This window comes from Scyliorhinus torazame, chromosome 11 (assembly GCF_047496885.1).
Source record: "Scyliorhinus torazame isolate Kashiwa2021f chromosome 11, sScyTor2.1, whole genome shotgun sequence".
NCBI lineage: Eukaryota > Metazoa > Chordata > Chondrichthyes > Carcharhiniformes > Scyliorhinidae > Scyliorhinus > Scyliorhinus torazame.
This window is the reverse complement of record NC_092717.1, coordinates 133244184-133267760: the sequence shown is the minus strand read 5'-3', so window position 1 is coordinate 133267760 and position 23577 is coordinate 133244184. Positions and strand designations below refer to the sequence as shown.

At 49.4% G+C, this 23577-nt stretch overlaps 1 pseudogene; it reads right to left on the bottom strand.

Annotated features, from left to right (window-relative positions):
- Positions 1-617: 617 nt before the first annotated feature.
- LOC140385945 (nucleosome assembly protein 1-like 1 pseudogene) lies at positions 618-1386 on the bottom strand (annotated as a pseudogene).
- Between the last annotated feature and the right edge of the window lie 22191 nt (positions 1387-23577).

The following is a 23577-nucleotide window of genomic DNA, read 5'->3' as shown; positions in this document are numbered from 1 at the left end:
ACCATGGCTGATTTTGGAGCCTGAGCTGCATCAAGGAGATTTGGTTGATCCATGGTTGCGTCGACATGCTGAGCTTCATGCCCTTCCCCTGGTGAAATGTCCGGTGTTGGCATACTTCTGGATGACTGCGCAGTTGAAATCAAGTCTGCAACTTCAGGAACAATCTGCAAAGCCTCACAGTCCGGATTCTGGGCTGGATCAATGTCCCCAATATTAGACGTTGCTTCTTCATTTTGTGTTTGAGCCCCAATTGGTAGCTCATCCTCACGTGATATGATGATATGTGCTTCATCTTTTGCTGGAGATCTGATTAGTGGCTCATCCTCATCTGATATCATGATATAAGCTTCATCTTTCGTTGTAGAACTGCACGCAGAAACATCCATCTGCTCTTCAAGCTACAGGAACCATTTTGTTGGCATGAGATGATTCACCATGTGTCTCTGGAGCCAGCTTCTCCAGAATGGGGATCATTTCTTCAATTACCAGTCTGCTCGCTGTTGAGTTGCTCTCATCTGATGTGTCTGCTACTGCTATCTCACTTTCAGCTTCTGCATTCGCCATCTTAGAGCTTTCACACTTATTGTTGTCCTGCGCAGACTGGGCGTCCCTTGTGATCATCGCACCACTCCCCCAAACCACCTGAATAGCGTTTCATAGAGGTCTTCATATGACTCACCATCTGAGTCTCCACTTTCCTCATCGTAATCATGGTCATCGTAATCGCCATCGTAGTAATCATCATCGGAGTCATTATCATCTGCAATGGCTTCTCCTGTAAAGTACGGCATTGCATGTGGAATTATGTGTTCACACAAGAAGTGACCAATTTCAAAGCCAGCAGCGGGTTTTGCTGCAGAACTTTCATCCAACAGTCCATGCTCTGGAACTTTAGGAGGACTGAAGAAATTGAAGAAAGAGTCATTTGGTACAGTTTTTGTGACTGTTTTACAAGTTCCCCTTATGATTCTGCTTTGTTTTAAAGGTTTTCAGTGTGATGTTTTTTCCTTTCTTCCAGTCGATCAGGCACCCTGTGCAGCCTATGATTTCTGATGCATCAAAGAATAAAAAGTCTAACTTGTCAGGCCTCGACTCAATCTGGTACACGTTTGTGACTACCTCATTTGTGAAATACGTATTTGGCTCAAACTTAATCTCCAGAGTGAAGCTCATAGGCTGTTCAAGCTCTGAACATTTAACGTTTACATCTTGTAGCTGCTTTAAAATAGGCTCATCATGCTCCTGTATCATACCACTCAGCAAATTCACTTTCTTGAAGACTATTAACCAGAATTCTGGAATTCCCTTTGGCTCTTCCATTTCTTCATATGGTTTGTCGTCCTCCACTTTAACTTTCGCTTGTAACTCATCGTATAACTGCGCCATTATATCTTATTGCCTACCACAATGATCCTCCGTTGCAGCGCTGTCTGGAATGTACAGCCGCTCAACTAGGCTCAGGGCCTCACATACATCCGCTCCTATGATGGACTTGTTTTTCGTGTCCACAATGGAAAATGGTATTGATGCACGATCAATGACCACTAAAGCGAGGTTGTAGTCCAACTGAAGGCTTTAATAAGCTAGATGTTTCCCTCAGCAGTTCAGGTACAGAATGAAGGCTGCTGGGGCGGCACTGGTTCTTAAAGCCCGCCTAGCAGGGCGGATCTATCATACATTCTAACCAATGGTGCTTTAGCCTATCAGGTACCGTAATACCTATAATACCACATTCACCTCCTGTTAAAAAAGAGTCCGGTGGGGGTGGTGGCCTGAAACTACAAAACATGGCAACGTGGTATAATTAGTTATGGAGGTACCGTAATACCTCCGTACAGTGTTTAGTAACTATTTACAATTCTGATAGCGATGTACATTTGATGGTTTATATTTACAGTTTACAATTAAAATGAAGCAATCAGTCGATCGGGGGCCCTGGTCGTCCTCTGTGATCATCGGAGCTTCGGTGGTGACTCCGGTGGAGGCTCGGGCGTCTGTGACTCCGGGAGCGTGGCTTTGATATCTATGGCAGCTTTGGCACCCCTAGACGGCGCTGGTAGGGAAAAAGGTTGACCTGGGAAGGGAGCGCCTGCGGGGGGCGTCGGTGGGTGGTGGGGCGTCGGTGGGTGGGGGGGCCTAGAAGGGGTCGGCGGAAGGACCGATCCTCCTGTAAGGTGCTGTGGTGGAGGGGAGGGTGGGACTGGTGGCTGGGATGTGCGTGGGGTTCCGGCGGGCGGCAGGTCTCGTAGGGAGACCGTATCTTGTCGGCCATCGGGATACTCCACATAGGCGTACTGGGGGTTAGCATGGAGCAGATGGACCCTCTCGACCAACGGGTCCGACTTGTGCGCCCGCACATGTTTTCGGAGCAGGATGGGTCCGGGTGCTGCCAGCCAGGTCGGGAGCGAGGGCCCAGAGGAGGACTTCTGAGGGAAGACAAGGAGGCATTCGTAAGGTGTCTGGTTGGTGGTCGTACAAAGCAGTGACCGGATGGAGTGGAGGGCATCCGGGAGGACTTCTTGCCAGCGGGAGACTGGGAGGATCCTGGACCGTAGGGCCAGTAGGACGGTCTTCCAGACCATTCCATTCTCCCTCTCTACCTGTCCGTTGCCCCGGGGGTTGTAACTGGTCGTCCTGCTCGAGGCTGAGCATGAATTGACGCAGATCGTCGCTCATAATGGAAGAGCCCCTATCAATGTGTATGTAAGCGGGGAACCCGAACAATGCAAAGATGCTATGGAGGGCCTTGATGACGGTGGTTGCGGTCATGTCGGGGCAGGGGATGGTGAATGGGAACCGGGAGTACTCGTCAATCACACTCAGGAAGTATGTGCTGTGGTCGGTGGAGGGGAGGGGGCCTTTGAAGTCCATGCTGAGGCGTTCAAAGGGACGGGAAGCCTTTATCAGGTGCGCTTTCTCTAGCCAGTACAAGTACGGTTTGCACTCCGCGCAGATTTGGCAGTCCCTGGTGGCTGTCCTGACCTCCTCAATGGAATAGGGCAGGTTGCGGGTCTTGACAAAATGGAAAAAGCGAGTGAGCCCCGGGTGGCAGAGGTCCTCGTGGAGAGCTCGGAGGCGGTCCACTTGTGCGGTGGCACATGTGCCGCGGGACAGGGCATCAGGAGGCTCGATTAGCTTCCCGGGACGATACAAGATCTCGTAGTTGTCGGTGGAGAGTTCGATCCTCCACCGCAAGGTCTTGTCATTTTTTATCTTGCCCTGCTGTGCATTATCAAACATGAAAGCAACCGACCATTGGTCCATGAGGAGAGTGAATCTCCTGCTGGCCAGGTAATGCCTCCAATGTCGCACAGCTTCCACTTTGGCCTGGGCCTCCTTTTCGACTGAGGAATGACGGATTTCGGAAGCATGGAGGCTACAAGAGAAGAAGGTCACGGGCCTGCCCGCTTGTTTGAGGGTGGCCACCAGAGCTACGTCGGACACATCGCTCTCGACCTGGAAGGGGAAGGACTCGTCGATGGCGTGCATCGTGGCCTTTGCAATGTCTGCTTTGATACGGCTGAAGGCCTGGAGGGCCTCTATCGACAGGGGAAAAGCTGGGATTGGATCAGGGGACGGGCCTTGTCCGCATAGTTGGACCCACTGGGCGTAGTAGCAAATAAACCCTAGGCAACGTTTCAGGGCCTTGGAGCAGTGAGGGAGGGGAACTCCATAAGGGGGTGCATGCGTTCAGGGTTGGAGCCTATAACTCCATTTCGCACTACGTAGCCGAGGATGGCTAGGCGGTCGGTGCTAAACACGCATTTATCCTTGTTGTATGTCAGGTTAAGGATTTTAGCGGTCTGGAGAAATTTTCGGAGGTTGGTGTCGTGGTCCTGCTGCTCGTGGCCGCAGATGGTGACATTATCGAGATACGGGAATATTGCCCGTAAACCGTACCGGTCAACCATTCGGTCCATCTCGTGCTGGAAGACCGAGACCCCATTGGTGACACCGAAGGGAACCCTTAAGAAGCGATAGAGCCGCCTATCTGCCTCGAAGGCAGTGTATTTGCGGTCACTAGAACGGATGGGGAGCTGGTGGTAGGCGGACTTGAGATCCATCGTGGAGAAGACCATATAATGCGCGATCCTGTTTACCAGGTTGGATATGCGGGGGAGAGGGTACGCGTCCAGCTGTGTAAACCTGTTGATGGTCTGACTGTAGTTGATGACCATCCTATGCTTCTCCCCGGTCTTTACCACCACTACTTGAACTCTCCAGGGACTGTTACTGGCTTCAACGACCCCTTCCCTCAGTAGCCTTTGGACCTCTGACCTAATAAAGATCCGGTCCTGGGCACTGTACCGTCTGCTCCTGGTGGCGACGGGTTTGCAATCCGGGGTGAGGCTCGCAAACAGGGAAGGCGGGTCGACCTTTAGGGTCGCGAGGCCGCAGACAGTGAGAGGGGGTATAGGGCCGCCGAATTTGAAGGTCAGACTTTGAAGGTTACACTGGAAGTCAAAACCCAGGAGTGTAGCCGCGCAAAGGTGGGGAAGGACGTAGAGACGGAAATTTTTGAGCTCCCTTCCCTGGACTGTGAGGTTTGCGACACAAAACCCCTTTATCTCCACTGAGTGGGAACCGGAAGCCAGGGAGATTTTTTGATTAATGGGGTGGACGAGGAGAGAACAGCACCTTACCGTGTCAGGGTGCATGAAGCTCTCCGTACTACCAGAGTCGATTACGCAGTACGTCTCGTGCCCGCTGATGAATACGGTCGTCGTAGCAGTTGAGTGTTCAAGGCCAAGACTGATCCAGAGTCACCGAGGCTAATCGCAGCAGTTGAGAGTTCTCTTCGGGCAGTGCGTGGTCAGCCGAACTGGGGTCCTGGGGGTTCATCCAAGATGGCGGCTCCCATTGGTCGCACATGGCTGGGGGTGCACAAAATGGCGGCGCCAATCCCTCCAATGTGGCATCCGCGGAACAAGATGGTGGCGCCCGAGGTCCGCACGTGGCCCTGGAATATGAAGATGGCGGGGACCGCTGGCCGCACGGGGCCCATGGAGAGGTTTGTGGTTGCGGTCCGCATTCGCCGCCGGAGACCGCGGCAACCACACCGGCCTGGTGTACCCCCACGAAATGGCCCTTTTTGCTGCATCCCTTGCAGGTGGATGTGCAGGCCGAGCAGCGCTGGTGGGGGTGCTTGGCCTGCCCGCAAAAGTAGCAGCGGGACCCCTCGGGATTGCCAGGCCGCCTTGCAGTGCAGGCCTGTGGTGGAATGGGGGAAGTCTCGGGATCGGCCGCGGAGGGGTTCCACGCTGCCCAGGGGGCTGCCACGTGGTCGGGAACATAAGTACGGGCGTTCCTGGAGGCCACGTCCAGAGAGCCCGCAATGGCCTGTGCCTTGCAGAGACCCAGGGTGTACTTTTCTAACAGACGCTGGTGGATTTGTGAAGATAGCATACCTGCCACGAAAGCGTCCCGGACTAAGAGTTCCGTGTGTCCGCTTGCCGAAACTTGCGGGCAGCTGCAGCTTCTTCCCAACACCAGGAGTGCGCGGTAGAATTCCTCTAACGATTCCCCAGGGGTTTGCCGCCTTGTTGCAAGCAGGTTCCGGGCGTAGACCTGGTTTACCGGGCAAATATAGTGTCCTTTTCACAGTTCTATTGCTGCATCGAAGTCTTCCGCTTCCTCGATGAGGGTGTAAATCTCCGGGCTCACCCTTGAATGCAGACGTGCAGTTTCTGCTCTCCCGTGGGTGCGTTTTTGGCCGTCCCGAGATACCCTTTAAAGCACACCAGCCAGTGCTTAAAGATTGCTGCTGAGTTCGCCGCGTGGGGGCTAAGTTGCCGACACTCCGGCTTGATTCGGAGCTCCATCCTTTCTTCTTAAAACAAATAGCTTATTAAATTGATTCACGATCAATGACCACTAAAGCGAGGTTGTAGTCCAAATGAAGGCTTTAATAAGCTAGATGTTTCCCCCAGTAGCTCAGGTACAGAATGAAGGCTGCTGGGGCGGCACTGGTTCTTATAGCCTTCCTAGCAGGGCGGAGCTATCATACATTCTAACCAATAGAAAGCGTACAGTTTCCACCAATGGTGCTTTAGCCTATCAGGTACCGTAATACCTGTAATACCACAGGTATGATGTGACTTTTGTTGTGTACTCATGCTTCAAGTTCACTTGCACCCAGCATTTAAATCTCATTCTCATTGTCGTCTTTCAGTAGTCTTGCTGGATTGACAACTTTTGGTTCGACCCGTTCAAAGCTGAGCAGGTTGGCCCTCATTCCCGTGTCGAGCTTGCATTTTATCAATATACCATTCAGCATCACTGGAATTGTTCATCTTTCTTCGATTTGCATCAGCTTCACCCGGTCTATTGTCACAACTGGTCAGTCAGACTGCTTCACTTTTTATATTCGGACTTATCATGTCCTTGGTCGAAATCAGATTAATGAAAATCAATTCTTCAAGGGACATCTCATCAACTGCTTTGACTGGCCCAGTTTGCTCCACTGTTGGAGGCAAAAAGGATAAATCACAAAGTGGTCTGTATCGTCACACTTGGAACATACTTTCCCAAATGCTGGACATTACCCACATCGTTGGCATAAGATGGCAGACCCGGTCGGCCGCTTAAAATGGCTGCCCGCACTGAGGCCACATTTTTTATTGAACTGCGTCACACTGCTGGTGGCGCTGGCATCTTCATCTGGATTGGCGCCAAAATGTATTAGTTTGAGCGTACTGATCTGCTGTGCAGCTAGTTCACTTGCATAGCATATCCTGATAGCGTTTTCTCATTTCAGGTCTTCTTCCCTTAATAATCTTTCACGTACTTTATCATTCGATATTCCAAACACTATCTGGTCACTGATCATCGACAACTTTAGAGCACTAAAATTGCACGACTGCGCCTTCAACCGTAAATCGGTTACATAGCTATCAAAAGATTTGTCTGCTTTTTGGGTACGTGTATGAAATATGTAACATTCAAATATATTGTTTTTCTTCGGATAGCAATGCTGATCAAATTACTTTATTACCTCATCATAGCTCTGGAATTCCTCTTCACTGTCGAAGGTGAAGGTGTCGTATATTTCTATTGTTTGAGGACCTGCTACCGTCAGTGGCAAAACAATACGCCTCTCATCAGGCTGTGCTTGCAGACCAAGGGCTGCAACATAGAGTCTAAACTGCTGTTTGAAAACTTGCAATTTTCATCTACATTACCTGATTAGCTGGTGGAGTGCCTTCAAACCTTCCATCTCTAACTTCACAGTCTTTCATTGTGTTCAGTTCCAGGTGGGCGTAGTTCACCAGGTCGGCGGAAGAATTTTTATTTTCGTTCCTCAGCCTATTTTGCCCTGTCTTCTCCATTGTTATCTTTAAATTTCATAGAACATACAGTGCAGAAGGAGGCCTTTCAGCCCATCGTGTCTGCACTGACCCACCCAAGCCCTGACCTCCAACCTATCCCCCTAATCCAATAACCCCATCTAACCTTTTGGACACTAAGGGCAATTTAGCATGGCCAATCCACCTAACCTGCACGTATTTGAACTGTGGGAGGAAACCGGAGCACCCGGAGGAAACTCACTCAGACATGGGGAGAACGTGCAGACTCCACACAGACAGTGACCCAGCAGGGAATCGAACCTGGGACCCTGACGCTGTGAAGCCACAGGGCTAACCACTATGCTATTGTGCTGCACACCTGGTACCATGTTGTGTTCTTTGATATATCCATTGTAATGATGTACACAGAGCATCTAGTTGTTTAACTAGAAAGATGATTTATTAACAAACACTTGGAAAGGTAACTGCTGAACTAAAAGATAGACGATGGCTACTAAATGAATTCAGTGAATTCTCCTGAAGCTACTCTAAATGTTACTATCCTCATGTAAGACTTACTACCATCTGACGGGTGTCTAAAGTTACGTGATAGATCTCTATCGCCACCAACTGGTCAGTGGTCACTTTGCTTATTATATACAGACTTACTACCAACTGGCAGGTGTCTCAAGTCACGTGATAGATCTTTATCACCACCAGCTGGTCGGAGGTCACATTGCTAACTATATACAGAACTGTGTACAGGCATATCACCTCAAGGTGGTTGTGATTTCCATCTTCCTGACTCCCCAAGTGGTCTTACAACACCACCAGAAGCTTAATGAGAGCAGGCAGGGTAAGGGAAATAAATAGATTAAATACTCCTACGCCCCACCATCCTCTCACCACTGGGATTGCAGTACGTACTGTCGAGTGGATTCACCAAGCTTACAACCTGTGGCCCTTTATCTCAGCGATTCAGATGGACAAGAACAATAAAAACATTATCACTCCCATGTCTACAAGAGGGGTTGTCAGGTGCAGTTAGAGGAGTCCAACTGCGTGCAGGAGCAGGAGGTGATGCCGACCATATGTGCCATCCGGGCCAACACCAAACATGGGCGGTGTACGTGGTGGAGGCCTTGCGAGCGAAGGTTTCAGCCATGGGACAGGATGACCAAAGCATGGGGCAATCTGTGCTGGCGATGGCCGAGGCCCAGGATAGGGCTGCCTTATCACAGGCTGCCATGTACCTGAGCCAAATGGACATTGCAGCGGCGCTCCAGAGCTGACTGGCATGGTACAGACACAGAGAGAGGGAGCCCAGTCCCAGAGGGTGATGGTGCAGTCACTGTATGATGTGGTGCAGTCCCAGAGGGAAGCGGTCCTCTCACTGTGCTCGATGGCCACGTGCATGGAGTCCCTGATTGAGATGGGAGCGGGCACCCAGGACTGGCAGTGCCAGCTAACAGGAGACCCTCAGTGGTTAGCTCTGCTTGCACCCTGTCCCATGGAGTAGCCCGGAGGTCATTGGGCACCTGGGGGAGGAGGAGGCGATGGGGCCCCTGCCGGTGACCCCCGCAGGGGAGACGCTCAAACCGCAGCCCCTTGGACTCCTGCACCCCCCAGTCCCTCGTGCTTCACATGGGCAGCAGGCAGCACACGGCAGCACCACACCACCTGGGACACCCAAGCAGCAGCCAAGAGCATCCAGGCCTGGCCTCCCCAGAAGACGGCCGCCAAAGGGGACCCTGGTCCCCGGGGGAATCACAGCATGCTGCCTCCACTCCTAATATACCACCTGGTGATCCACCTGGACGTTAGGGCCTGTAAGGCCAGAGAGGTAGACGCCAGTTAGGTTGACACAGGTGCAGCACATAAGATAGTGATAGGGGCTAGGGCACTAACATTACAACCTGCCTTGGTGCGAGGGTCGAGGGGGGTGCTTGGGCCACGGCCCTCAGTACAGTCAGCATCCACTGCTTCCATGCTCCCCCTCCCAACATCCCTCCCTCCCAAATAAATGTCCATCACCCCAGGAGTTCAGCCATGTGAGGAATGGTCAAGTCGTATGCAGGGATCACCCAGGTGGATGGTGGAAAGTGTTACCGTGGGCAGGAGTCAGACATTGTCAAACGATGAGGAACACCAGAGCTCATTGCACAGCAGGTCATCATCATCCACAATCCCATGGACCAGACCCGCTGTTACTGCCAACCCAGGGCCCACATCCCGTAGTGAGGCAGGTGCGGGGTGGCGTAACTGGGGTGTTAGTGGGAGGGGGTATCTGGCCAGTAGGGGGTGCGGGGAGGTACCTCAAATAGGCGAGGAACCGTCGAGTTGCCAGGATGAAGACTTCATGTATGCTGCCTGGGTTCGGGCGCAGACGTGTATGATGCGCATCTCATGGTCACACGGCAGCTGCCTGTTCATCGAGTGCAACCCCTTTCAGTTTGTGACGACTGGCCTGTCATCTGCAGGTGCTCGTAGGGGGACATGCATCCCGCCGATTGTCCCCGGGGCATCTCAGCGATGACGGCGAACCCCATGCCTGGGCATCTGGTGGGCCCGGTCCACATTGAAATTCATATATTGTGGTGACTGGGCACATAGAGCTTCCATGACGGCGCGGATGCACCTGTGTACTGAGGTCTGTGAGATCCTGGACAGGTCCTCACCCGGCACCTGAAAGAACCCCGTGGACTAGATGTTCAGGGCGAACGGCACCTTGAAGGCCACCAGGAACGGGTGTCCTCCCCCAATCCCCGCGGAGCCAGGTGTGCCATCATCTGGCAGATATGTCGCACTGTCCCTCTGTTCATCCGGAGTCTTGGACGGCATGCCAGGTCCAGCAAGTCCTTGAATGACAGGTGTGCCGGTACACATAAGGCCTCATGAGGTGCCTCCTTCCCACCTCCTCCTCCTCGCCTGTTGGGCAGCTCATTCTCCATCCTGGGCGAGTGCCTCCTGCCCACCTCCTCCTCCTTGCCTGTTGGACGGCCGTCTGTCCTCCCTCACCGGCTGTCTCCTGTGCCTTTGAGGCAGACTCCACTGCTGCAGGCTCCTCTTCCTTGAGCAGCTCCATCTCGGCTGCTTGATTCTCTGTTGGTGGGATCCTCCGCTTCACCGGCAATGCACCCATGTCCGTGGGTTTCCCAAACGTGTGTGGGTGGCCACAATGGGAAACCCCAGTGGCTGGCTGCGGGAACGGAGAACCCCACTGCTGGCAGGGGTGCACTGTGCCAGAAACGGGGCTGGCGGGATAGAGAATTTGGGTTTCTCAGTGGATTTGGACTTCTCAGAGCGGCATTTGATAAAGGGCTCATGGAGTTGGGGTAATATTTTAGTACAGATAGAGGATTAGTTAATGGAAAAAAAGAAGGAAATAGCCATTAGAGTTTTTTCAATTTGTCAGGCAATGAGTAGTGGAGTGTCACATGGATCTGTGCGATAGGTCAGCTGGGTGAAGGGGCAGTGGATCTTCACCTCGTTGATGCAGGCCAACCTTGCTGTCGGTCACTGCTCTTCCCTTGGTCAACCCCGCGATCTCCAGGGCCCGTTCCTCATAGGGGTTTAGGACTCGGATCTCTGGCATCCCACCCACCGTCTTGATCCTTTCCTGCTTATTATGGGCTATCTTCTCCTGTGGGGACAAAGAGAAGGCATTGTGAGACACACTATTGATGGTTCAGGGGTTGCTATAGCAGGTGGCATGAGTGGGCGTGATCACCTCAACATGAAAGGTTATGTTGGTAGGTGTCAGGGAGTTCTAAGAAACAAGTAAAAAGATCAGATTTGGGAGGGTGCGAGTTGTCAGCCAATGATTTGTGGGGTGTGGAGTTTGGAAATTTGAGAGGTGGCAAGTGGAACTGATGCCAGGAGAGAGGCAGTAACTTACTGTTGCAGCTCCGTGGAGATGGTTGGTCTACCTCCAACATTGGATGGCAGCCCTCTTGGTCATGCTGCCCTGACAGCCCTTGCCCCTGCCTTCCAGGTGGAATTGCTGACTCTGCTGCTGATCCTCCAACCAGGGCGTCCCACCTCTCATTGACAGCATCAAGAAGCCTTGTGAGGTTGGCATCCCCAAAGCAAGGAGCAGATCTGCGCACTGCCATGCTTATGTGCTGACTGGGAGTGAGTGGTGAGGGAGCATTTAAAAGCAGCCCCCCCCTTGTTAGCGGTGGAAAGCTGAGGCACGGGTCTGGTGAATCAGACAGTGAGACAGCCAATACTGGCGAGAATCTCATGGGGCTCATTTTTGGCACTGAGTTCCGTTGAATACCGGCCGCGACCTCGCCAACACAGGCGTCGAGAAACACCTTGCCAAACGTGCCCAAAATGACTCTCAGAAATGTTTCCGTTGATTCGTGCCCATAGCCTCCGGAGTTTAGAAGAAGCGATTTCAATGAAACCTTCAACACTCTTCAGGGGTTTGATGGGCTGGATGCTGAGGGACTGTTTCCACTGGTTGGGGAGTCTAAAACACGTGGGCACAAACTCAGGATAAGGGGCTAATCAGTTAGGACTAAGATGAGGAGGAATTTCTTCACTCAAATGTTTGTGAATTTTTGGAATTCCATCGTTCAATTTATGGCTGGGGTGGACTGATTTTAGGTACATCAGGAATTTAACTAGGCAGGAAAATGGAGTTAAAACTCAAGACCCAGCCACAATTATATTGAATGGTGGAACAGGCTCGATGGGTCATGTGGTCTACTTCTGCTCCTATTTCTTGTGTTCTTGTGGGCCGGGAACATGAGCCCACATCATTTCTAGGTCCCGACGCCATGTCGCCTCAGCGTCAGTGAAACAACTCTATTTTTAAATGCAAAAGGCCGAAGTAGTCTGGGGGTGAGTTCTGAGAACACCTAGCGGCATCGGAAATGAGCTCAAGTAGGCGCAATTAACCGAGGACTCTTTGAAAAGTTGAGTGATATGCCATGACAGGGTTTGCCATTTGTTGAGGAGATGGTGCAGCAGGAATTGCAGAGGGCAATGTCTGGCGGATAGGTGTCCATGGATGGCACCGAGTTTCTCCGATGCCTCACTTTAGGCCTTAACCAAGATAAATGCTGAGAGATGAGAGATATTGTTCCGGGCATGCAGCAGAAGAAATATGCCCAGAGACACCAAAAGCATTTGGATGGAATTGGTGACGTAGGTCAACTGTAGAGGACTGACCAGGAAGGTATGGATTAATTGGCCTGATACGAATTGGAAAGTCAAGTGGCAAGCGAACTCAGGTGACAGGTTTCTTACTGTATCAAGCAGCATGTACTTGAGTCGAGTGGACTGAGTCTTCAGTAGGTGGTGGTGAGCTGCCTTCTTGAACCCTGCAGTCCCTGACATGTAGGTACCCTCACTGTGCTGTTAGGGAGGGAATTCCAGGATTTGTCCCACCAACAGTGAAGGAACAGCGACATATTTCCAAGTCAGGATGGTATTTGACTTAGACGGGAACCTCCAGGTGGTAGGTATCTGCTGCTCTTGTCCTTCTAGATGGTAGTGGTTGTGGGTTTGGAAGGTGTTGTCGAAGGAACCTTAGTGAGTTGCGGAAGTGCATTTTGTAGATGGTACACACTGCTGCCACTGTTCATCGGTGGTGGAGGGTTTGAATGTTTGTGGAAGGACGAGCAATCAAGAGGCCTGCTTTGTCCTGAATGGTTTCGAGGTTCCTGAGTGTTGTTGGAGCTGCACTCCTCCTTCCATTACACTCCTAACTTGTGCCCTGTAGATGGTGAGCAGGCTTCGAGGAGTCAGGAGGTGAGTTACTCGCCTCAGGATTCCTGCCTTCAACTTGCTCTGGTAGCCACAGTATTTATATAGATGGTCCAGTTCAATTTCTGGTCAATGGTAAACTCCAGGATGTTGATAGTGGGGGATTCAGTAATGGCAATATCGTTGAATGTTAAAGGGCGATGGCTTGACCCTCTCTTGTTGAAGATGGTCATTGCCAGCCATTGCATGGCATAAATGTTACCTGCCACTTCTCAGTCCAAGACTGGATATTATCCAGGTCTTGCTGTATTTGGATATGGACTGCTTCAGTATCTGAGGAGTCGCGAATGATGCTGAACATCATGCAGTCATCTGCGAATATCGCCACTTCTGACCTGATATTGGAAGGAAGGCTATTGATGAAGTACCTGAGGAACTGCTACAGTTCTGATCTGGAGCTGAGATGATTGACTTCCAATAACCATAACCATCTTCCTTTGTGCCAGGTCTTACACCAACCCATGGAGCGTTTCCCCGCTGATTCCCACTGACTCCAGTTTTGGTGGGGCCCCTTGATGTCATACTTGGTAAAATGTGGCCAAGTTGGATCATCAATTTGGCACTTCTGACTAAAGATTATTGTGAATGCTTCAGTCGTATCTTTTGCACAGATGTGCGGACTCCTGCATCATTGAGGGTGGGATTTTTGTGGAGCCTCCTCCTCCAGTGCATTGTTTAATTGTCCCCCACCATTCACAGCTAAATGTTGCAGGACTGTTAGTTGTGGCATTCTTTAGCTCTGTCTATTACTTGCTGCTTATGCTGCTTGGCATACAAGTAGTCATGTGTTGCAGCTTCACCAGTTTGACACCTCAGTTTTAATTATGCCTGGTTTTGCTCCTGGCATGCCCCTCTACATTTTTCATTGAACCAGGATTGGTGGTAGAGTGGGGGATATGCCGGGCCATGAGGTTACAGATTATGATTGAGTGCAATTCTTCTGCTGCTGTTGGCCCACAGCCCTCATGGATGCCCAGTGCAGAGTTGCGAGATCTATTCAAAGTCTATCCCATTTAGCACAATGGTAGTGTCTCATAACACAATGAAGGTTATCCTCACTGTGAAGACAGGAATTTGTCTCCACAAGGACAGGGTAATGGTCATTCCTACTGAAACTGTCATGGACAGATGCATCTCGCAGGCAAGTTATTGAGGATGAGGTCAAGAATGATTTTCCATCTTGCTGGTTCCCTTAGAACCTGCTGCAATTCCAGTCTAGCAGCTATGTCCTTTAAGACCCAGCCAGCTCAGTCTGTGGTGGTACTACCGAGCCACTCTTGGTGATGAACATTGAAGTCCCCCACCTGGAGCACATTCTGTGCTTTCTTCAAGTGGTGTTCAACATGGAGGAGTATTGATTCATCAACTGAGGGGGGACAGTACGTGGTAATCGGCAGGCGGTTTCCTAGTGTCATGAGACTTCATGGATTCCTGAGACAATATGGCGAACTTTCAGGCCAACTCCCTCCCAACTGTTTCCCATTGTGCTGCCACCTCTGCTGAGTCTGTCCTGCCGATGAGACAAGACATACCCAGAAATGGTGATAGTGGGGTCTGGGACATAGTCTGTAAGGTATGATTATTTGAGTATGACCATGTCAGGCTGTTGCTTAACTAGCCTATGAGACAGCTCTCCCAACTTTAGCACGCACCTCCAAATGTTATAAAGGAGGACTTTGCAGGGTTGACAGGGCTGGGTTTTCCGTTGTTGTTTCTGGTGCCCATGTTGATGCTGGGTGGTCCATCCGGTTTCATTCCTTTGTGTTTTCATAGTGGTTGAACACAGCTTGAGTGGCTTGCTAGGCCATTTCAGAGGGCATTTAAGAGTCAACCACATTGCTGTGGATCTGGAGTCACATGTAGGCCAAACTAGGTAAGGAGGCAGGTTTCCTTCCCTAAAGGACATTAGTGAACCAGAGGGTTTTTACAGCAATCAACAATGGTTTCATGGTCATCATTAGACTTAATTCCGGCTGCGGGATCCTCCATCGGTGGGATCCTCCCCTTCACCGGCATCGTACTCATGCCCGCGATTTTCCCAATGGCGTGGGGGTGGCCACAATAAGAAACCCCATTGGCCGGCTGCGGGAACGAAGAATCTCGCTGTCGAAGTGGGGCTGGTGGGATGGAAAATCTCGCCCCCGGACTTTTTAATTGAGTTTAAATTCCACAATCTGCCATAGCAGGATTTGCACCCGGATCCCCAGAGGTATTTCCTGGGTCTCTGGATTACTAGTCCAGCGACTAATTAAGATGGGGGGCATCAATGAAGAAGGGAACATCATGTCAATGTCCTGCCGCAATAGGTGTAATAGGTGAAGGAGGCCAGACTATTTATACATTATTGTCTCCTTATCCTGCAGGAAATGAGAGCACAAAACAGTCATGGGTGGTGTTGTGCTGGACCTGCACAATTTGCCCTGATAGTGGATGGAGCGCTGGACATTGTGAGGATTCCAATATGGTGAGCGATGGTGAGGCAGGATACCATGAAAACCAGTCATTTGAAAAGTCAATCTTCAGCTGAAGTACAGGGATGATACTCCTGCCCTATGTACACTGTGGCTTTTCAAATTCTGTCACCTATGGAGTTGCTTGTGCGGAGGCACCTGCTAAATAGCCCAAGATCTCATCACCACCTTCTTGTGTTTCCCACAGAACCTGAGCTGGAGGCAGGGCAGGGTAATGCTGCACAAACATCACCAGCCTCCAAAGTGAGACAGTCACCTTGCTCCTGTGCACCATCCACCAGCACAGAGACAGGGTTGTGCCTCAGTCAAGATTAGAACAGGGAGCCTAGGGTGGTCTGCACCTCACAAGTGAGCAGGAGAAGGGTGAAGCAGTCAGTTACAGGCAGTCCTCTTTGGGGAACGGAACACAGACAAAACCTTGCTTCACAAGGTGAAGACGCCGGTGTCCTAAACACGGAATTGGTCTGGAGCATCAGAAGCAGATGAATTTCCAAATGTTGGCGATCCCTGAGGCATTTCACAGCTTGGGGAGATAATGGAGGAGTCCATACAGATCAGAGATTTGAGCACTTGATATCCTCCTTTGAAAGAGTGGCCACATTCTTGCAGAGGCAGCACACTGATATGTACAAGAAAAGTGAGATTCTTTGTTGAATTAAGCACACTGTGTCACTGATGGTGCAGAGAGCATGGAGTGGATGTCAACCAAGTCCCAAATGGTGTCTTTGTTCAAAGAAGTGCACAAACATGTGGATTAGGAGCAGGAGTAGGCCATTTGGTCACTCGCATCTGCTCCACCATTTAATAAGATCATGGCTGATTTAACTGTGATCTCAGCTCGACGGTCCAGTCTACCCTCTCTACCCTTTGACTCCATTGTCAATCAAGAATCTATCTAACTCAGCTTCAGTAATATTCAAAGAGTCAGCCTCTACTGCTCTTTGGGGAAGAGAATTCCAGACACTAATGACATTCTGAGAGAAAAACAAAATACTCCTCACTTCCATCTTAAATGGGAGACTTCTTATTTTAAATTGTGCCCCTCATTCTAGTTTTCCCAATAAAGGGAAACATTCTCTTGACATCCACCCTGCCAAGGCCCCTCAGGATCTTATATGTTTCAATGAGATAACCTCACCTTCTTCCAAACTGAATAGGCCCAGCATGTCCATGCTTTCCTCATAAGATAACTTCTCCACCCCAGGAATCTGTTCAGTGAACCTTATCTGAACTGCTTCTTTTGCGATTATATCCTTTTTTAAATAAAGAGATCAAAACTGTACATAGTACTCCAGATGTCGGCTGTAGCAAAACCTCCCCACTTTGATATGTCATTCTCCTTGCAATAAAAGACAACATTCCATTTGTTTTCCTAACCACTTGCTGAAACTGCATATTAATATTTTTTGATTGATGTACTCAGACACCCAAATCTCTCTGCACCACTGAGTTCTGCAATCTCTCTCCAGTTAACTAATATACTGGCTGGAATTTTCCGATTCCATCGCAGTCGGGGTGGAGCCATCAAATGACTTCAATGGGATGGGAGGGGCTACAAAATTCTGACTGCTTTTCCAATCTTCCTGCCAAGGTGGAAAAGTTCTCAATATCCCACATTATACTCCATTGTCCAAATGTTGTTCTTGCTCACATGACTTATCTGTATCCATTTACAGACTCCTTGGGCGTCATTCTCCGACCCCCCGCCAGGTCGGAGAATCGCCGGGGGCTGGCGTGAATCCCGCTCCCGCCGGTTGCCGAAGTCTCCGGCACCGGAGATTCGCCGGGGGCGGGAATCGCGCCGCGCCGGTTCGCGGGCCCCCCCGCTCCATTCTCCGGCCTGGATGGGCCGAAGTCCCGCCGATAAATTGCCTGTCCCGCCGGCGTGGATTAAACCACCTTTTGAACGGCGGGACAAGGCGGCGTGGGCGAGCTCCGGGGTCCTGGGGGGGTACGGGGCGATCTGACCCCGGGGGGTGCCCCCACGGTGGCTTGGCCTGCGATCGGGGCCCACCGATCCGCGGGCGGGCCTGTGCCGTGGGGGCACTCTTTCCCTTCTGCCTCCGCCACGGTCTCCACCAATGGTGGAGGTGAAAGAGACTCCCTCCACTGCGCATGCGTGGGAAACTGTCAGCGGCCGCTGACGCTCCCACGCATGCGCCGCCCGGAGATGTCATTTCCGCGCCAGCTGGCGGGGCAACAAAGGCCGTTTCTGCCAGCTGGCGGGGCGGAAATTCCTCCGGCGTCGGCCTAGCCCCTCAATGTTGGGGCTCGGCTCCCAAAGATGCGGAGCATTCCGCACCTTTGGGGCGGCGCGATGCCCGTCTGATTGGCGCCGTTTTGGGCGCCAGTCGGCGGACATCGCGTCGTTTCCGGAGAATTTCGCCCCTTATGTCCTACTCAAACTTACTCATCTACAGTTTTTTCATTTGTCCATTTGATGTCAATGGCTCGGCCAGTATGTATTACCTGTACCTAATTGCCCTTGAGAAAGGGATAGCGAACTGCCTTCTTGAACAGCTGCTATTCTTGTCTCATCTACAAATTTAGCAGCCATATATTTGGTCCCTTCATCCAAGTCATTGATACAAATAGTTCAGGTCCCAGGACTGATCACTGTGGCACTTCACTAGTTACAGCTTCTCAGACCAATAATATCTGTCATTCCTACTCTCTGCTTTCTGTTAGCTAATCAATTTTCTATCATACTAATATGTTGCCCCCTATTCTGGGTTTGTATTTTGTGTAGTAACCTTTGATGTGGCGCCTTATCCAAAGCATTTTGGAAACCCAAGAACGCCAGAAATACAGGTTCTTCTTCATACACATTGCTTGTTTCTTCCTCACTGAACTCCGGTAAATTAGTCAAACATGATTTCCCATTCACAAAACCATATTGATTCTACCTGATTTCATTAACATTTCCCAAGTGCCCTGAATGATTGATTCGAGAAATTTCACTTTGACAGATGTTAGGTTAACTGATTATAGTTTCCTGCTTTCCTCTTCCTGTCTTGAATGGAGGAGTTGCATTTGCTATTTTCAAATCTGATGGGACCTTTCTAGAATCTGGGGAATTTTGGAAAATTACAACCAATACATCCATTATCTCCACACCCATTTCTTTTAAGAACCGAGGTTAAAGTCCATCAAGTCCTGGGGGACCTGTCAGTATTTAGTTGTAATAGTTTTCTCAGTAGTATTCTCAGTTGCCTTTTCCTGGTGATTGTAATTGTTTTCAGCTCTTCCCTCCCTTCACCTCTTGATTTATAAATATTTCTCAGGTTTTATTTGTGTCTTCGACAGTGAAGACAGACAGAAAATATCTGTCCAACACTTCCACCATTTCTTTATTTTCCAGTATTAATTCCCCAGAATCACCTCTAATGCACCAAAGCTCACTTTAGTTATTCTTTTTCTTTTTAAATAATTGTAGAAACCCTTATCATCTGTTTTTGTGTTTCTACAGCTAGCTTTCTCTCATACTCAGATTTCTTCCTCCTTTTTCATTTTTCATTATTCTTTGCAGGTTGTGGTGATGGTCTCTTTAAGGGCAACACAGCAGAAGAGGGTCACCGGGCTTCAATAACCAATTGGAACTGAGATTGTATAATTACTTCAGAGGGTGGAGTCCTCTCCTAGGCAGAAGACATCTAGAAGACATGTAGGGGATGGAACAGACTTGGGGCTACTGGTCTCTGTACAGTTTTTCTTATTACTAAATACCTTTCGTGTTTTTAATGAAATCTGTGAGCGTGCCTCATTCCACCTGGCAAGAGGATGGGATAGATTATGATGACACAGTTTTTGGCCTGAAACCTGAGAGTATCCTGTTTTAGTCGAAGTCTGAAAAATAAATATGCACCTGAATGTCTATCTTTGGGTAAAGGGGAGGACGTGGAACGGACCTGAAATGCCAGCGGAATCAGAAGTTTAGAAATGTATAGAAAAAAAAATAAGAGACAGTAACTCTCAAAAGTAAGAGCTTTGACTTTGACAAAAAATGGAACTTAGTTGAGAGAAAAGAAAGAGTTACTGCAAAGTTTTTTAAAAAAACATAAAAAGGAGAGGAGAGCATAGAGAGCAGTGTTTTAGATGATTTAAGAAAGATGCCCCAAAGAGCTGGAGCATGGGAAAACAGCAGTTCAGACAGAAAAACAGAGATTTTGCCATGCGAGCTCAGACCACCCCTATCGTGTTGCAGATACCAGTGTGCAATGAGGTTTGCAAGGACTCAGAGCAGTCCAGCGATCCGTTCTCTAGAAGGATTGCAGAAGCCCCGAGGTGGTGACAGTGACTCTGCGGAGAATGGACCTGCTGTCCCCTCTCAGTATGATAGCATTTACCCTCACACCACTGCCACTCCATCTGCCCACAACCCTTGTCGTTACCTCTCAGTCAGCCAGTCCAGGCCTCTGCCACCTATGCTGATTTGCTGCAGGTTAATAGCAAGCTCACCAGCTGCTTGAGGTGTTCGTGCAAGGTCACCTACAGTTTCCCCCAGTGACAGACAGCAGCCTTCCCCTAGCCAAGCTACAGCCATTGGGGTAGCACCATGATGTGTACTTTGGCAAAGACAGTCACTGAGGGAATGCACAAGAATAGTTGACTTTGTGCAGAATATTGAATAGTTTGGTTTATAAAGTTGCTATGGGATCTTTATTTTGTAGTGGCTTTTATTTAACATTATGGCCAAGAGGCTAACAATGGGAAGGTATGTTGTGGAAATGTTGGAAAATGGGAAATTGAGGTAACATTCCGTGGTATCACATCAGAGAAGCCAGACCTGGACAGTTTGGCCAGGGTGCTGGGTATGTGCTCTCTCCTATATCTGTCTTCTTCCTTTTTACTATATATCTGGCAGGAAGAGCTTTTCCTTTGTGATGGTAGGGTTGTGCCAGATGCATCTGATGATGAGTCATGATACATGGTTACCAAATACTGCAGATCTCCTCCAGGATGGGCCTGGTAACAGAAGGTTTGCTTGAGACTTCCAAACTCTATTTTGTATAGTGGGATTGTCCAGCACATGTTTGCATTGCAAAGTTATGAGTCGATATTGCAGACCCTGTGGCCTCCAGTCGGGTTATAACATTTACAGAATTCTATTTGCCAATATCACTAACTTACACTGTTGAATTGGAAATCTTTCCTACTTCGAGACTGTGGAGAAAACAACTTTACAACTCTTTTTCGATAAAAATAACTTAGTCTTTATTGACCAAAGTCTGCATGCAGTACGGCTACAGTTTGAAGTCAGAGAGCAGTTAATGCAAAACTGCTGGTTCTTCCTCAAGCTCGCAAAGACATGGAGAAACCGTTCAATATTTATACAAAAGCTGTGTCAGTTTACAAAAACAGACATTGTTCAAAAATGTAATCAGTAGTAAGGACATCAATACAGTCATAAAGTCTGAACAACCATGTTGTCATGGAAAGACCCTGACTTGGCTTATTCGCAGTACCTTATCTTTTGAGGAATTAAGACGTGGTCCTATTTTGCTTTCACCTCTGCCCTCATGATGCCTTGACGCAGATGCTCCTAGGTCATGAGGAGGTTGTGTTATTAGGACATTCCTAGGTCGTGACTTTGTTATCAGGTTTTATTAAGGTCAGGCATTCTTTTCCCTCTTCTGGCCTTGTATGATACGGATTATGTGGATTCTTAGCTTTGTCTAGTTTGCCAGGGTCTGGTCTTGGTAATAGCTGACACAGCTTTCTTATACATGGTTACATAAGTTGGCTATTTTTCCCATCATGCTATGGCTGAGTTTGTACACTTTCACAATACTGACTCCCTCTCACACTCAGTGCCTGGATTGCAGGAGGGAGATTGACGCTCTTTAGTCCTGCCCAACTGCACCTGGAAGCCTTCTGTAATATCCCCTACAGGAACTACGGGTTGCGAATGCTTGTCTTCCCCATGCTCCTTGCAGAGTACGAGCTCCCACACTAGGGACGGGGTAACTCAATCACCCAGTGTATATAAGGTAAGGCACCGACCAGAAGGAACCCATTAGGGGTCTACTGGAAATGTATGTGTATTGTTTGAAAATAAAACTTTGTTCTTATTTTTACTTGATAAGGACTCCCCTTGTCTTTATTAAACTGGTGACGAGGAATAAACTGGTTTGCTGTCGACACTACAACCTACTTAGCTGAGCCACCGCCCTGATTTTCTGGACCCCGGTTTGGATTTCTTTGATTTGCCATGCCTCTGTTTGGACAGTTAGATGCATTTGACACTGATGTTGAAGACTGGAACCTATACGCTGAACAAATGCGTTATTTCTTCCAACAATATCATGGAGGACAAGCGCCAGATGGTCATACTGTTGATGGCCTGTGGACTGCAGACGTTTGGGGTGATCCAATGTCTCACAAACCTGGCATCGCCGGATAAACAAACATATGACCAGCTCATGACACTTATGGCACAACATTTTAACCCAATTCCGTCGATAATCGTTCAAAGATATCAGTTTAATATGGCGGAGTGGTCTCCCGGTGAGTCCATCACTGAGTTCATATCTCGCTACAGAAGGTAGCCGAGGTTTGTGAGTATGGAACTTTGTTTGATATGCTCGTGATCGCTTGGTCTGCAGTATCGATAAAATGGAAACTCAGAAAAAGCTTTTGAGTGAAGTTCTCTGACTTTTCAGCAGGCGCTGCAGATCTTCGAATTTGGCTACCATCCTCGCCGCACCCACCCAACATCACCCCCCCCCCCCCACACCCCCCCCCCCCCCCCACCCCACACCCCCACCCTCCCCTACTTGGGGAAAGGTCCAGGATATGGCGTTCAAACAAGGTGAAGCGGTTGTCTTCTTGAATCATAGAATCCTTCGTAGAATCCTTTCAGTGCAGAAAGAGACCATTTGGCCCATCGAGTCTGCACTGACTTTTCAAAAGAGTGCTCTACTCATGTCCATCCCCCATCCACCTCACCCTATCCCCTTGGGCCCCATGGCCTAACCTGCATATCCCTGGATACTAAGGGAAAATTTAACATGCCCATTACACCTAACCTGCACATGTTTGGACTGTGGGAGGAAACCGAAGCACCTGGAGGAAACCCATGGGGGAGCGTAAAAAATCTCCGCAAACAGTTGTGGATGAAATGAAATGAAATGAAAATCGCTTATTGTCACAAATAGGCTTCAAATGAAGTTACTGTGAAAAGCCCCTAGTCGCCACATTCCGGCGCCTGTTCGGGGAGGCTGGTACGGGAATTGAACCGTGCTACTGGCCTGTCTTTGTCTGCTTTAAAAGCCAGCGATTTAGCCCAGTGTGCTAAACCAGCCAGGAGTGCCTCACCAGCTACCTTCATGGACACATAACTGTATTCACTGACTCACTGGGTATAGGGCAATCCTGCAATTGCAGCCAAACCTCAAGCCTGCTCAGTCTGGCTAGCTTCATTGGTCTGGAAGTGAATGGTGCCTTCTCTGGACCCTTCTACCTTTCACTTCTTGCTGGCACTGAACCCTTCTGGCTGTGTCAGGTCCTGCATTCTACAGGACCCTGAATAACCACTTCCTTACCTTGCAGGTCAGCTGTTCGGGAGAGAGAGGGAGCCAGGACCTTGGAAACAGCGCGGGAGTTTCAAAAAGCGCGGGAGCTGCGAGGCAGAGGGGACAGTTTAAAAGGGCGCGCTGTGGGTGAGGTAAGTACTGCATAACCACTTACTTACCTTGCAGGTCAGCTGTTCGGGAGAGAGATCAGTTTTGGGAGCAGGCCTATTGGCTGACTGTAAATCAGGAAGGATACAAAGGGTGTGGCTGAAGTGCCTTTAGAAACAGAGTGCTGAAGGCAAACAGAGTGTATCTGAGTTTAGGTAAGGCTGAGTTCGGGTAAGAGGGGAGTGACAAAAAAAAAAAAAAAAAAAAAAAAAATCAAGTTAATTAAGTAAAGTAATTAACTAGTTAAGGGAATTTGGTGCTCACCTGAAGGAGGTGCAGAGAAGCAGACCTGTGAGGGAGTCTCTGGAGCAACTACATCACAGCCAGCAGGTAAGTGTTTGGCTTGTAACTGGTAAGTGA